Consider the following 17701-nt stretch of genomic DNA (forward strand, 5'->3'; position numbering starts at 1 on the left):
TCAATAGAATGCATATATTAAAAAAGAATTAAAGCTTACTGAAACATTAAAACAAGGAATAAAAAATCAAATCAAGAATTAAGAAGTGTGTCTCCTATTCAATAAGCTTACATGTTCATTCTCCAAAGGCAGTGGTTTTGGCTAGTTCAATTTTTTTTCTTGATTAAGAACCTAAAAATTGGTGTTTAGAATGAGTTTATTTATGAAAAAAAGAAATATGCAGGGCAAGGCTAGAAGATTTCATAACCTATAATATTCAATACATTTGACAAATTATATATTGATTAACATGAATGTTCAAGGATAAAAAGTTATACACTAGCACTTTTACATAAGTACAACAATGAAGTTTCCCATCACTTATGTCTATCATGCACCCAATACCTTGAAAGAAGGAGAAAGTTATACAACAAACCGATGGTCAATAGAGCTCTAATGCTCACGGGAACCCAAACAAACTCACATGAAATTCAAAAGAAAATGCAGTTATATTATAATAGGTAAAAAAGGTTAATTGCATAAAAACCAAAAATGATCATTTATAAGGATGTTGTATTGTTAAAGCATTTTTAGGTCGTATAACAAATTTTGCATCTATCAAATTAACAAGGCTCTCTATGGCTAACTTTATGGTAAACTTAATAAAGTATGTAGCAAGAAGTAGAAATGGTAATTAATCCAAAATGAACAGATTTGACCTATCAAAACTGAAGGACAGGGCAGTGACAATATAGACATAGACACTTATTAATAATCATATTATAAGACAACATAATAGTAAAATAATGATAACACCAAGGCAACCCAATTAAACCTTAAACAAATATTTTAATGTTAGCAATATTAATCAAATTGTTAGCTAAGTCATCCGCACTTAAAAGAACTATTAAGTAAAGATAGAGCAAATTTTTGGAACTTTTGCTACCAACACCTTTCTTCCTCCACTCCCCTTGAGCCACGAACACAAAAGAAGATGACAGATTAGTAGTATGACTACCCCAAATTATATCAAGCATCAAATTATTTCTAATATAAAGAGATTATTTCTACCACACGAACCTATGAAAGCAATTGTCGATGAAACAACAAGGTAAAGTGCAAACTAGATATATCAAATTTAAAATAAATAATCTATCTGCACAATTAGACTAGAGTAAATAAATAACAATGAATCTCAAGCTTAACCCAAAGAATCATCATGATATATTTCTCAAAAATTCAGGAAAGGATGAACATATTTTAACTAATAGGTGAACCCCTAAAAAGTACTAAAAGACCACACTTCCCCAGCCGCTCAACCAAAATGACATAGTACAATAAGAAACTCCAAATCCTCATCATCTAAATTTGGCCTAGTGAAATCTTCGACCCAAAAAGTTGAGAATCTTAACAGAATAGTTGCAGGGAGAGTAAAAAGAAACGCAACTGTCCCAAAATATATAATGAAGGTTGAGTTCACTGCCTCCCAAAATATAAAACTGAAACTTAGTTATTTTATTTTGATCTTTCCTATGTTAAGATAAAATATACTTTCTCAAAAGTAATTCAACCCGTTTTCACACAAATTCATAACCAACAAGCCCTTGTCCCTTTTTCACAAGAAAAATAAGAAAAAATAACAGTATACTCTCCATTCATAAATTACATAGAAGAATAAAAATAGAAGAATTTTGATAGATGGGGACTTACATCTCTTTTGTAGTTTTCATGCCTAAATCCTCCGCCACTGAACAAATGGAGTTCGATTTCTAGGTTTCACAGGCTATCATTTTTTAAACAAGAGGATATTCATATAGGTTAGTAGCAGTTTGTACCATAAAATTTAAGATTAAGAATTTTGCAGAGGGTTTGGGGATTTGAAGAACCAATTTTCACAGAGAAAAGGTTTAATTTTGGAAGAGAGAAGTGGGATGAGGTTAGGGTTGTGGTGGGGTATATTGAAATATATTTTACTTTCACCGCTCATTTTACACGATTAGGACCAGTTATTTACTATTTTAGAGACTAGATATTTTCTCTTCCCTAAATTAGAAACGAGATACGGAAATTAAAGACTACAAAAAAATCCAGTCCCTATATATATATACAATTAAGGACCAAAATTTCTACTCGTCCCAAATCGTTGGTCCCTAGTGATACTTTTTCTTGTAGTGATCGATCCACCTCGGGTTGGTGTCAGAAATCAGCGGAGCTAACCAACCCTTCAAATTATCCTGGGACAGAATAATAGGCAACTCCTCGTAAGGGAATGAAGAGTGTTGAGGTCTACCCAATACAACATTAATATGCTCTCGGTGACACTCCACTTCCTTGCCTCTGACCATGACCGACTTCACCGGTCGAAACTCACTCGCCACTTTCTTGTTCTTAGGAACTAACTCCCCATAAGCAGTGTAAAACTCTCTTACCTAGGTGCGAATGTAAGGGTCTTGGGGCCATGTGAACTGCTCAAATCCATGGTATCAGAGAGTTTCAATCATATCAAGATGCTTCCCTTCCAGACCCTCCATAGACAGTAACTTCTCATCTATGATGGTTGGTAAACCATCACCTTTAAATCTATTTAACAGCCTCGGTGGAGGAACTATATGGAGTACAGGGGTAACGAGAGGTGCCTAAGTTGGCACTGAGTATATAGTAGGAGGAGCGGCAGCTGAGGGAGTACTGGTGGCTGTGGACTAAGATCTGGCCCGGAGCTCATCCCTTCGGTTAATCAGAGGTTGTTCATCCTCTAGTTTAGAGTTATCTGGATCAGTAGCTACTCCTTTTCTAGCTTTATGTTTCTTCTTCTTACCTTTGTCTCCCGGTTGGAGCTCATCCCCTCACCTCTTTGGAGGGTTTGATCCTCCTTCATTTATTGAAATGCCCTTTACCCTTTTTTTGGGTGGTTCGGTTAGATTTGTACGTACCATATTTGAAAAAGAACGAGGAGAAAGTCAAATGACAGACAGACTCGCCGATCCAATCGGTGAGTCACTGAACCTATTTGGCGAGCAAAGTCGAGCTCGCCGATGGGGTTGGCTAAACAATTCAGGCAAGTCGGCAATAGGAAGGCCTTTCGGCGAATCGCTGACTACTTTCGGTGAACATAAGCTTATCCACCGAAAGTCACAGTGCGCAAGGGTTTCAAGGTTATAAGCAAAGGGCGATAAGAATACTTTCAGCGTGTCGCCAAGTCCATTCGGTGCCCTCAGACTTTTCGCCTAAAGTTATAGTACCAAATATCAATCAAGGCGCCAAATTATCAGTGATATAGGGACCGCCAAGTCGTTCAGCGAGCTTGACCTAGCTTGCCAATCGACCCAACGCTTATTTTTAACCCATCTTCTCAAATGTAACCCCGCAACCCCCGAAAATAAAAACAAAGTCTGCACTCGTAGAATTCAAACAAGACCCATACTACCCATCACCCCGAGATACTCAAATTTTTACCGGTTTGGCTGCATTTGGTCATATGACGATATTTTCTCTCAAGAGCGATGTCACCCGCACTATCATTGAGCAAATTTTTAATATTTAGCACAAAAGTGGGCTACTCAGACTTCACCCAATCAATCTAACAACAGGAAATCACGACCCAACTCACTAAAAAGCACAAAGATTAGGGGCATTTGACAGTCAAACCATACGGGCAAGATTTTTCAAATTAAAATAGGTAATTAAGGATTCTAATCCTACCAAAGAGGCCCAGCACACATCAATACGATACTATTATTGCAAAAAAGTTCAAAATTTTCAACAATAAACTCTGGGTTCGGAAACCAACCTTAGATGCCGATTAAAACGTGATTTAAAAGCTAGGCGGCAAACTATTCCAACTCGGACCAGAAATCAACAAACTAAAATGCTAGTAAAGGGCTAAAATAAAGAAAATAATACCTTAGTGTGAATTTTGGAGGTTTAAGAGCGAGGGAAAGTGAATAATTTCAAATTTGAAGTTTCTTGGCCATTATAAACCATCCAGTTGGTGCCTGTTCGGCGATGTTAGTCACACTCGGCGATTTACTTGGCGATTCACTGAGTGATCACCTGCCTCGCGGATTATTAAAGTTCTTTCAGTTTCTTGGGGGTCAAGACGGCGGGCTACATCGAGGTCGTCGAACTTCTTCGTCAGTCCGTCGAGTCTTACAGGCTCTGACTTAACCTTGAATTGAGCCAAACGGCAGGTCAAGTGGGACACGTCGACCTCTTCAGCGATTCATCAACAAACCATTTTACTCGTCAATCTGTATTTTCCAAACACACCATTATTTATAAAAGAAAAATAAAGCATTTAAAACCTTGGGTTGCCTCCCAAGAAGCGCCTTATTTAACGTCGTGGCACAACGCGAGTCCCCAATCACATTCTATTTGTGGGGTTGTCCCAACTGTTACTTTGTAACCCCAATAGTTCATTTGGGCAAAGAGGAGGCACCGCATAATTCAGGAGTGTCCTGATCAACTAGATCGATTTAGAGTAAGAGCCAACCATTTGATTAAAGACTTCAATAGTCTCCTTCATTTCTTCCAACATTTGATCTTGTTCAGTGATATTTTGGAGAATGATTTGAAGTGTTTCCTCTCGTGAGAAGGTATGTACCTCCCTTGACTATTGCACTGATTTTCCACCTTTGATAATTTGGTGGACAACTGGTTTAGTTGAGTCTCCAGTGCAGTTAACTCACAGTCCCTCTCGACTTCTTGGCTCGTTTCAGCCAAGTTGTCACCATTTTCCCAGCCATACTTAGGGTACCTACCTACATCAACAAATTCAAAGGAAAACAAAACTAAAATAAAGTTAGTAAACTACGACTACCAAAAGCGAAATTCATCTTAAACCAAAAACTTTCACGTAACACCACTCCCCGGCAACGACGCCATTTTGATGTTTGCGTAATCAAGACACAACTTCCGATGAAAGTGTCTACGATCGTGCAATAGTATAGTAACCCAACCAAGGGTTGGGGTCGAGTCTCAAGGCAATGTACATGAAAATTAGTGGTTAAGTGCGAAAATGCTAAAGCTAACCGTAGCTAAAGACTTAGGAGAACGAAAACATAACAAATTTTAAGGGGGACACAAGAGTGTCAATTAACAATGGGGGCTTTTTGTCATAAGTGAGTAAAACCAACAAAATTAACAAAGAGATCTAATAAATGAAAGGGGGATTCTTGGGATGTGAATGGAATACGGGATAGACTAAATTATTGGGTACATACTTTAGATAGAGAACTCGTAGAGTAATTATGACTAGGCTAGACTTTAAGGGGGATAAGCTCTCTCTCGAGCAACTTACCCCGTTTCAAGCGGGTTCCTCTCGGAAACCCATTTGTCGCATGAAGAACAGCCTCCACCTTAACCCACTCACTTTGTCGAGCTATGTGTGTGGAGATGGGACTAGGGTTGACTCTCGAGATGAACTTCATGTCGACCCACTCGCACTGGCCATCAATTTAGTGCTCTTAGTTTTACGACCTCTCTCTCTCGAAAGGCAAACACACATTTATGAGATTATATTTTCAACTAAAACCTCATTAAGTTCATCCACAACCACTAAACGAAATCACATTTAAACTACATATACACTATCAGCAAGCAAGACCCAACAGCTAATCTAACCAATATTCACAAAATCACACCCCAAGAATTGGGGCTTTAGCTACGCATGTAAAAGAGATAAAGACGTATACCAATATCAGTTTCCATCAATTGGTATGCAAGATTAAGTCTTAAAATAATCCAAAAGTGAAGAATCCAAAAGACTCTAGTCCAATTTCTTGAAGATGAAACCCCTGAAAGCTCCAAGTTCTTCAAAACCCTCTCCAAAACTTATAGAGAATATCTCTAAAACCTCTGTCTAAAACTTAATAATCTAAAAACTAGGTAAAACAAGGTAAAATATCTTCTAAGAATAAAAACTGAACTATTATTTATAGTTTTCAGAAAATGTGCTATGAAGGATCTTTCGGTGACGTTAGAGGGAATCGCCAATGCATTCGGTAATCCACCCTTTGGTCTACTTCGCCGCCTTTCATCAGCTACCTTCAGCATCTTTGTGTCCTAGATAATTGGGAGATATAGCACTAATTTGCACAATAAGTCGGCGATACACCGACTGCTCCTTTTCACCACCGATGTTCTCCTTTCCTTCAGGGCTCAGTATACTGGAACAAAAGATGAATATGTGATCTATTGGCAATTCACCGAATGGGTTCGGTGATTCACAGATCTTCGTTTCTTCATCCTTTCAGCTTCTTTTGCTCCTTTTTGCTATGTAGTGTCCATGCTTTGCCTCAAACTTCAAATACCTGAAACTTAAAAGTTTTCATCAGTTATCGGGATAAAACATGCATTTGAGGACACTAATTTCATCAAAATATAGCCCTAAATGGGTCCAAATCATGGACTCATCAATCTTACATGGAGTGATACATATTAGAAATTACTTATGAAGTGAAAGACATGTTCTAATCGATTGTAGGAATAGATATTATCAAAAGCATTTAAATAATTCAAAGGGTTGAAAATATGTGTCAAATGGGGTTTATGGTTTGTCAATTAACAATATAGAATATAGGGAAGTAATCAAGTGGATAAGGGATACTTGGGGATGTGATCGATTAATTGCCAATTTCGCTATACGGGTAATTCTTAATTACTAAAGTTTGCTGAATCTTAGTGGGTAGGCTAGGCTTTAGATATATCATCCATATCTCGATCAACTACCACGAATCAAGTGATTTCTCTTGAACCTCAACAAATACCCTATTATAAAAAACCCACTATATCAATTTACCTAATCACTCGAGCTAGATAGGTAGAATCAGACTAAGATTCACTGTCTCGAGCTAAACCCATAAGAACCCAACCACTCAATCATCAAATGACAATCTTAATTATAAAACCTCTCTATCGAGCAAGAATAGAATACTAATCTAGAATTTCATTCTTCAACTACAATTCATTAATTAAACCTCAATTACAAATCAAACCCACTTCCAAACAATAATTAAATCAGTAATTAATAATACCCATAAGATAATTAAGGAAATTAATCGCATAATAACACCCCCAATACGGGGGGTTTTAGACACATACCATAAAAATTAAGAAATCAATACAAATTACATTCTCCATAGTTGGGTATTAATCTCCGAGGCTTTACAATTTTTCAATTTAGCTCCAATTCCAAAACCCAATTCTAAATCTTCTAAAAAACTCTCAAAACTAAGCAAAAACAATGTTTCAATTAAAATTCACATTCAAACAATGATAGGATGCTCTTTTTATTTTTTAAAAATAAATTTATACGTTCCTAAAATTTGACCTCAAGGGTCGTTCAGTGGTATAAATCGTGTGTCGCCAAACAAGTCGGCGTAGGGCCAAACACATCTCTCCATCGCCTTTTTATCTTGCATTATCACTATTTTGGTGTTGTAATATTGGGTGGTGGAGGTCGAGATTGCCGACCCGATCGACGATTCGCCATTTGTTCTTTTATACTCGTTGTTTTTACTTGTGTCTTCACTAGCATATTTGTAATATTAGGCGATTTGAGAAACCTTCATCGATCCAATCAGCCGGTCACCGAAGGGTATGGAACCTTGCCTAATTTCACTTTTCAAAGAGTTGGCCATCTCTAACATTAAGCGACCAAAGGAACTACTCGGCGTGTTGATGAGTGTCTTCGGCGATCCTTAGGTGTGCTTTTCTTATTTCTTTTATCAATTAATGTTCTTGCCTTGCTCTTTTGTCTTTCTAGATACAAATCAACATTTACACATCAGTTTAGAGCATAACATAGGCATCGAGGAAACTAATCTTATGCACAACAAACCGTAAGTTAATCAAAATCATAGACTCATCAATTGTCAGTAGCTGAAGGCCGAGGAATTAAGACCTAGTGGTGAGTTCAAGATAATACCCATTTCGTAGTGGAAGTGGGATCGCATCATTAAAGACATTTTGGTAGGTTTACCTTAGACTTCTAGAGGTGTTGTAGGATTTGGGTCATCGTTGATCGATTGACCAAGTTAGAACGCTTCCTACCTATTTAGTATTCATTGTCAGAAGGTTCGCCGATATCTACAATCATAAGGGGGTTCATCTTCATGATGTGTTTGTATATAATATATTAGATAGGGTGCTCATTTCACTTCTAGCATCTCGAGGACTTTCTCTAATGAGTTAGGCGCTCACGTTGACCTTAGCACAACCTTCCAGCCTCATACTAATGGTCAGTCATAGTGTACTATTCATATTCTTGAAGGTATGTTGTGGAATTGTGTTTTGAAGTTCGGAGTTCACTAGGACCAGTTTTTGCCTTTGGCGGAGTTTGCATACAACAAAAACTACCATTCTAGCATCCAGATGGCCCTACTTGAGGCCTTATATGGTAGCCATTTTCGCTCTCTGGTTGGTTGGTTTGAGTCTACATATCCTAGACCACATGGCACAAACTTGATTCAGAAGGATTTGGAGATGGTGAGGATGATAAAGAACACACATCGTACAACTCAGAGTAGTTATAGAAGTTATGTTGATTTTAGGCGATGATCTTAAAGGTTTTTAGTTGGTGATAAAGTTTTCCTCCATGTGTCGCCCATGAAAGGTGTGATGAGGTTTTGGAGGCGAAGCAAGCTTAGACCCAAGTATATTGGGCCTTTAGAGATCCTTCAGATACTTGGAGAGGTTTCTTATGAGTTAGCTTTGCCTCCAATTTTCTCAACTATCCACCCAGTCTTTGATGTTTCGATGCTGCACCAGTATGTTCCTGATGAGTCCCATGTGCTCTAGTATGATGTTGTAGAGTTGGATGATCGCTTAACCTTCGTTGGGGAGCCAGTTGCCATTCTTTCCAGAGATGTGTTGTTGTTGCATTTAAGAGGCATTCATGTTGTTAAGGTCCATTAGAGGCTTCATCTAATTGAGGAGGCTACTTGGGAGACCAAGCATCATATGTGGGAGCAGTTTCCTGGCTTGTTTTAGCTTTCAAGAACTTCTTGACTCTTACTTTTGCGGACCAAAGTACCTTTTAATAATGAATGTTGTAATTACCTCTAGGTCATTTATGTTCTTATTCCTCCAAGTAGCGACTCCAAGTAACTTATGACTTGTTGGGACTAACAGTTTGATCACCTGGTCGTTCGTTTGGTTTTTATGTGAATTTTAGTGTTTTGAAACTTGTTGAATCTTAAATGGTCATTTTTTATCAAATGTTCGAGAAGAAGGTCTTAAAATTTGGTTTCATCATCTCTAGAAGGGCTATTTTAGGGTAGGGGCGGCATGGTTGATTCGGGCCACAAGATATCTAAAGTGAGTTTGTGCCTTTGGAGTTTTAACTTTAAAGCTTAAGCCAAAGGTTTACTTTGGTCAACATTCTTGGTAAACATGCATGTATGATAATTCTTTCAACATAGTTAGCTCCGGAATGCTGAGTTTTGTCTAGGATGACCTCTTGGGTGGTTCCCTAGCCTTCCGATATCATTTTGAGCCTCCTCTGGTTTTTATCTTCAAATGGAAATCGGGTGTGAGACAAACTTTTTATTGTAACGACCTAAGATTTTCATTTTGATGGTTCCGTTGAGTATGGAATGTCAAATTTGATGGGGTAGCATATTTTAGTTGAGTACACGCGGTTTCGAACAAATCTCTGACACTCTGTCGAAGAATTTGGAGTTTGAGCAACTAGCTAAAGTGCTAATCTCTAGTGCAGGCTATTAGTGACCATATATCAGACTTTTAGCGACTAGTTTCGGGTATTTATACTTCATCATTCACCCTTAATTTTCAAAAGGTAATTTCACCCTCATCCGAGCTTTGATTTTTGTGATTCGAAGTACCACATGCTCGAAATCGTCAGGGCTACATGCTGGAGTTATTTGATTTTGTTTCTCACACACTTTTTGAGGTAAAGTTTGCATGAAAGTTGCTGCACCTTTTCATTTTAGTTTTTTTTTCATGGTGTTTTGTTGTTTCCACTATTTTGGGCCAAAATTTTTGTCTTAATTTGGGACACAAGTTCAAGGCATAGATTGGGACTTTTTTTATAGAGTCAATCTCATAAATTGCAGTGCAGGTCCAACGATTCCCATTTGACTATAAAAATTGACCCGTCTCTATTTTGGGTGATTTTAATGTGTAAGCGATCGTATTGACATTGTGATCCTAGTTTTGATAGTGTGGCAATGTTTAGAGGGTATTCAAAATGGAGAAGCTCTAGCCTTGTGATTTGGAATTCACGTGATAGGCTTGCAAGTATGGTACTACTTCTTTCTAATTAGATTGAGCATGAATGTGCAAATTCAAGATGATAAGTATAAATTTGGGGAAGGTATGCAGATATTCCTTCTTTTCTTGCTAGAGACCATGATTTAGGGTTGATTACAACTTATTCGATAGTAGAACCATGTCGGTGACGGGTTGTATGTATGTTGTAGCATTCCATGTTATTTACTTGTTGATTACTTTTTTTTGGAGCATGGTTTGGCCTTAGTCTAGGATAGAATAGTGTTGCCTTAGACCGATGCTCCACGTGACTATGTTATCTCTCCAACGTCATTTCGAATGGACTAGGTCCTTGTAGATTGGAATAGCAGGCTTGGGTCTGATACTGTAAGCCTTAGCTTAGCCTTTTGCACTTTTTGTTAGACTTTGTATCTCCTCTCCCTATTTATGTGGCCTTGATGTGTTACCATAGATTATATGCTTTCTCGGGATTGGAGTTCTTCCGGCTTGGAGACTTTTATTATATCGTTGAGGGTAAAGGTCGATCCATGGTGGTTTGGGGATGAGTCCTGGATTTGGACTCATTTAGGGCTTTGTTTAGATAGATTTAGTTTCGTCAAATGCTTAATTTGTGACAATAACTAATGTTAAGTCATTGATTTTAAGGTATATTGATTGACGAATAAAACAAGGACACTAACAAGCAAAAGAAACAAAACAAACTCAAAAAATGAAGAAGGGCGAGCCTGAGGATCGTCAAGAACACTCGACGTGTCATTAAGTGGCTCATATGACCGCCTAAAGTTCTAGTGTATCAAGCCCTGAAGGAAAGAACCAAGTCGGCGATGAAAATGAGTCGTGACGGATCACCAAGTAGTTCTGCAAAACCAAGATAGATCGACCAAAGTTACAGACATTAAGGATGTTCAATGCCAAGGAGAAAAGACAATGGAATCGGTTAAAGGGCGGCTCGCCGAGTGGTTCGACGTACCGGACTTACTTCGCCAGCTGGCCCTTCCTGGCTTATTTTTGGAGAGTATAAATTAGATTTTGAACATTTAGTTTAGTATCTTACATCTTTTTGAATCTATCGAATAATTATTTTTAGTCTAAAACAGTTTTCTCTAATTTTTCTAAGTAGAAATGAAGGTTTTGAGATTCAACTTCGAGATTTTGCAAGTGGGTTTAGAATTTTCTTCGAATTGGAGCATTGTAAAACTTGAATTCCTCTCACCCAGTTGATGGCTAATCAAATTGGTAATGTTTTTTTACCTTTTAGGATGCTTGGCTAAAACCCCAATTCTTGGGGTATGATCATGTGATTATGGGCTGAATTAGTTTATGGGTATTGTTAATTGCTAAATGCTATTGAAAAGTGAGTTTAATCATTAATTGTTGTTTAATTTAAGAATTATAGTTGCAAATGCAGTTCTATATTTGTGTTCTTGGCTTGTTCTAGAGAGAGGTTTTAGAACTAAGATTATTGATTTATGATTTGTGAGTATTGGGTTGAGCTTGGTTTAGCTCGAGAGAGTACATCCTAAACTCAATCCTACCCATCTAGCTCGAAAGATTGGGTATATTAAGGTGTGGGTTGTTCATTATTGTCATGCTTGTTGATGTTCGAAAGAAATCACCTAATTCAAGGTAGTTGTTATAGAGAAAGCTATCTCCATTATAGTCTAGCCTACTCACTCATATTTACCTATTTACTAGTAGTTGCAATTACCCATATGCCTATATTTTCCTATAATCGATCACATCCCGATAATGTATCTCCTTGTTGTTGTTTAGAATCGTTTGTGACTGTTTGTAGTTCATAATTTCAAACCAAAATCCCCCCATTTGACATTCTTGTCACCCTTACTTGATTATGTCTTTAATCAATAATTTCTATTCGTGTGGCTGATTAGACTACATTCATAATTCCTAATTGAATTTGAGACACATACCACTCCCTATGGGATTGGATTCCAACTCATTTATTTGGGTTTTATACATATTTACGATCGTTGAATACCTAGAATTGGATGAGGTGCCTTGAAACGTTAAATCAAAATGGCTCCTCTACCGGGGAGTGGTGTTGATTGAAATTCTTTTGGTGAAGTTGAATTGTGTTCTTTTTAGCGATAGTTGAATCTATTTACTTTTAGTTTTGGTTTTGTGTTGCTTGTGTTAAAATAGAGGAGGAAATGAGCGTCAATGGGAGTAATGGTAACCAAGTGGGCCAACAAGATGACATCTGGAACCTCAATGATATCAATGACCCTAACCAAATGGGTGGTGTTGGTGCCATTTGTTTCCCTCCAGCTGAAGGAAACGTTGTGTTTCACATCACAAGCGCCATACTTCAGCTCCTACAACTGAAGAGTTTGTTAGGTGGTCTGGCTCATGAGGATCCACATGAGTATATGAGAAATTTTGTTGATGTTTATGGACCGTTCTCTTTTAAGAAAATATCTCAAGAATCGGTCTGGTTGAGGTTGTTCCCATTTTCTCTAATGGGAGAAACATGTAAGTGGTTGGATAAGTTGCCAAGAGATTCTATCACTTCGTCGGACGAGCTTATTACCACATTCCAAGTGCGATTCTTTCCCCCTTCGAAGATAATGACTCTTCAGGACAACATCCAATGCTTCAAGCATTCTGAGGGTGAGCCAATCCATGAGACATGGCTAAGGTTTAAGAAGATGATTCTGCAATGCCCAACTCATGGTCTGCCCAATAATGTACTGTTGCAATACTTCTACAGAAGCCTTGATTTGGTGAACAAGGGACTAGCTGATCAACTTTCTCTAGGAGGTTTAATGCAACAACCTTATGTAATAGCAGCCCAAATCCTTGATGGCATGACCAAGATTAACCGGGCATGGTACACTGGGGAAGATCAAGTCTCTCCTCTTACTTATAAATTGGCAAAGGAACATATTGAAAAAGATCAAGAGAGAGATTAAAACATGGAAAAGATGATGACCCAATTCAACATCTTAACCAAGAACATCATGGGTGTTGGTACGAGAAGTGTTAATGATGTCGTTGTTGGTGTTGTAAACCCCGAAGAGGCCAAATTTGAAGCATTGTATAATGACGAAGTGAACTTTCTAGCCAACCAAGGAGAGGGTTATCGTGCAAACTACCCAAGGCCGGGTGGTAATCAAGGTTAGAATAGAGATGAGGGCTAGAGATATCGTGACAGAGAGTGGCGTGATCGTAACCCCTCTTGGAATGAAAGAGAGAGGAGAAGGATAAATATGTGTCTCCCCATGAGCGTCAAAATCCCAAAGTTTCTGAGAGTGGCCGTACGGAATACATGCTCTCACGCATTCTAAAAAGAGTTGAAGGGTCCGATAAAGCTTTGAAGGAAATGAAGGAAGATTTATCGAATCTCAACCAGATAGTGACCTCTCATTTCGTCTCTATCAAACTATTGGAGACCCAAATGGGTCAAATTTCTTCACATGTGAACCCAAGACAACAAGGGGGGTTTCCTAGTGATACTATGGAAAACCCTAAAAATGAAGTTGAATGGGTACTTGTGTCGTGCCACAACGTTAACTAAGGCTTTGTGAGAGGTAAACCATGTTTTTATTGCTTTATGTTTGTTTTTGGAATAACGGGTGTTGATTGTGCAGGTTGAAAAATGTGCAACTTGGCGAGCTGAGAGTCCAGTCGGCGACCTCGACCTGGACCGCAATTGGACTCACAAAAATTACATGCGAGAGTCTATAAAACTCGGCGGGAAAATAGATGAATTGGCGACTCGCCGAACAAGTCGGCGACCCCGATTTTGTCCGTCGTTTCGACCCCCAAATTAACAGGAGGTAATATAAAACTCGGCGAGGTAAGTCACCACTCGGCGAATCACGGAGTGGTTCGGCGAGGACGACTAATACTACCAAAAGGGCCGCGAACTGAAATGTTTTAAAACGCCAAACGATTTAAACATTCCAAATCTTTCATATTCCCTTATTTTAGCCTTGTACACTTTCACCCACACTCTCGATTTCGCATATTTCACTACACCATTTTAGTCCTAAGGCCACACTAAATCTATACAACACTTATAAAGTGTTGCCAAAAATATTTTTGGGTACACTTTTAAAGTATAGCTTTAGTTTTTAGCTTTTTGGCAACGATAATATTGGCAACACTTGTAAAACGTTCTCTTTAGTAGTATAGGCTACACTTTATAAACGTTGTCAAATCATGATATAATTGACAACACTTATTTACACATATGACTACACTTTTAAAGTGTGCTATTTTTATAATTTAAAAAAAAACACTTTACAAGTGTAGCATTATAATTTTCCCAAAATTTTCACTAAAATATTTTACTCCCTCTAACATATTTAACTATCCCCCCAATTTCTAATTTGTCAATAAAGGAACTCATAAAAGAAAAATTCTATACAAAGAAATATACTCTAAAAAACATTTTGCCCCAAATTAAAATAGGAGCTGCTCTTTATCTAAATCAAAATAGGAGCTATTTTTTTTACCCAAATCAAAATGTTTTGCCCCAAATAAAAATCTCACACCCTAAACCCTAAAACATGCTCTTGCTTTGAAATAGAAACACAGTCGTTGCTCTGAAAGGGGAGTCGCGGTTAGAGAGAGCATGGTCTCATTGGAAGAAGCTAGGTGAGGCCAAACTTATAGTGGCACCAATGTTTGACGACTTGGAGCTTCCTTTCCGTCTTCTCGACACATCGATGATGTACATAGTTTCTTTGAAGAAACTGGTGCTGATGGGGTACTTTCAGCAGATCCTCTTCTTGAGAATCCAACCCTCTTTGCTGGATATCGAATTGTTGAATGGGGATTGGGTGTTGCAGGAATGAAGGAAGATGATAAGCTAGATCAGGCTGAGTTACTGATAGAATATTTGAGGTTTTGTGAGTGATATCCAGTGCCTTGGAGAATCATCTGTTTTCATGTACACAAGTTGTTGGGAGAGTGGTTTAGGATCCAGCCAAGTGTGCAAGAGGATTTTAACAAACAATACAAACTCACCTTTGAATTTCTTTATGATTTAGTGAACCGATTAAATGAACTTTGGGTGAATACCACTTTATGCTGAAGGATACTCAGCAGGCAGTATCTACAAATTGACTTGTTGCTAAAGTTCTGTTCTAACCTGAAAGATGAAGCCAGCTATGGTGAATGACCAGGTCAGTTTTCTCACTCCAGCTCATTCTTGAAAAATGTGGTACGCTCACTAATGTTGGTCAGAGCAGGTGTAGGGTTAAACGTATCTCAGCCTTTTACCTCATGTTTTGTATAATTATATACCAATTTTTTCTCGTATCATTGAGATAATTTACACACTTTTTTTGGTAGTTCTAGATTTGTATCATGACTAATTATTTGTAAGGTGACTAAATTGCTATCCAATAGATGCAATTGGACTAATTATTTAGGAAGTTATGCTATAGTGCTTTGATCGTATGATCAAGACCTCCTTAGTTTATTTTCCATAAAGTGCAGTGATGGGTGCTTGAAGTGTCAAGAGCACCATGTAGAGAACTTTACTCTCTGCTAGTTTGAAAATTTGAAAGAGAAAACAGACTGAACAGTGCCTGTCTGAAGGTTTAACTTTTATAGTGCGACATTGTATTTGGCATTCGTTTATTTTCATGGGCGACAAAAAAAGGAAACTAATTCAAACTTGCTCAAAAAAAAAGAGTTCATTGTTCTGTAAATCTCATCGTCATTGTATATTTCTCTCTTCTTCGATGACATATGGTGATTTCCCTAGTCCTTTCTTGCCTACAATTGGGAAACTGATAAAATAGCGTCAAGAATTCCAATATCGTTTGGAGGAATTGAGGAATCTAAGGGAGCAAATACGAGCTCTAGCAAGGGAGATACAATCAGTCACTCGACTCATATATTGCATCCTTATTCTCGTTCATCAGACTCACTATGTTGGTATTTGAAAATCATAATTTATACAGTTATATTTTCATTCTATGCATTTTTAAAATGTTAGATGCAATTTTAGATCTAAATAATCTTCACTTTTTCAAAATCTTAGTTCATTATATTACATAAAGAGTAAACTCGTTAGCCATTTAAATTGGTCAGGTAATCTGGACTGGTGCTATAAATTGGGTTTTGATGCAATTTTAGATCTAAATAATGATTAAACTCGTTATCCATTTAAATTGGTCAGGTAAATTGTTAGATGCAATTTTAGATCTAAATAATCTTCACTATCTAAAGCTCTAACAGAACCTAAGTCTATAAGCATTTATGATGCTTGCCGCAGGATGGCTGCTCGCAGAGTTGATGCTTTATTGTTGACTAACTCGAATGCATTACTATGTGGTATATTGACTGATAAGGTTAAAACTCAATCCTGCTTTACACTCAGTAGACTCAAGTATAAGTTGATATAGTTGACTTACTCTTCATTTTTGTATATGTGTTTCTTTCTTCCTAAAGGATATAACAACTAGAGTTATTGCATGTGAAGTAAATATTCAGGAAACACATGTTTCAAAGGATATGACAAAACATCCTATTTTTGTACTTTCAGACACACTTGTTGTAGAAGCATTGAGTTGTTGCCCTCTCAAACAAAATTTTTGCACTATGCAGTTGAGCATCGTAGACCACTACAACAATTACAAGAGACATTGTTGATGTTACTAGTAGCTATGTAGGTATCATTGTTGCAAACCCTTTTCAGGTATTATTTAGTTTTCACTGTTACATGGTGTTTCTCACATCAAGTTAACATTAAGCTATGTTCGTATTATCATCAAGAATTACAAAGATGCACACTGAACCGTCTGATGTTCAAATTTAATCACTGGTTGTGATGATTTGCGAAGCTTGTACAATTTACTTTATAAACATATGTCAAACCATGTTTTACTAGTGTTACCTCAAGACTTGAAAGTTATAACAACTTCTTCTTTACCAACCATTTGAATTACTGCATAAAAACTCTGGTCGTACAGTTTCTTCCCATCTTGTGGTTCAGTTTCCTTCTTATGTTGTGACCCTTCTCGTGTTATATGTTGTTGTTTATATCAAGTTTATTGTAAGAAAGCATCTATTTAGAGTATGATATGTCTTTTATTTGTTCTTGGTATCTGTTATGCTAATGATGGGTAGAAGACCTTAGAACCCTCTCTTTATATGCTAAATTTGCTTCACTGAACGTTTTTTTTTGTTCTGGGAGGGTGTATATACCAATACTTGGTATTCCTGTCGATCTCTTCTTCAGATCTATAACATTGTCAATTGTTCTATGGTATTAGTAATACAAAATAGTTGAGTTCTGAAAACTTTACTCACTGACCCTTGATTGCTGGAAATCTTGGTGTATTCTGAAAATCATTTACGCAATATGAGGGGTTTACTAATCCCTAAATTTTGAGGATTTAGATTTTGGGAGTAACTCGTCTTCACTTCGGTGATTGTTTGAGGAGGGTGCACATGTTGACAGATTCCATAGGCTGTTTTCGCCACAATTTTACTT

This window comes from Solanum verrucosum, unplaced genomic scaffold (assembly GCF_900185275.1).
Source record: "Solanum verrucosum unplaced genomic scaffold, falcon-dt-bn FXZP01000074.1, whole genome shotgun sequence".
Lineage (NCBI taxonomy): Eukaryota > Viridiplantae > Streptophyta > Magnoliopsida > Solanales > Solanaceae > Solanum > Solanum verrucosum.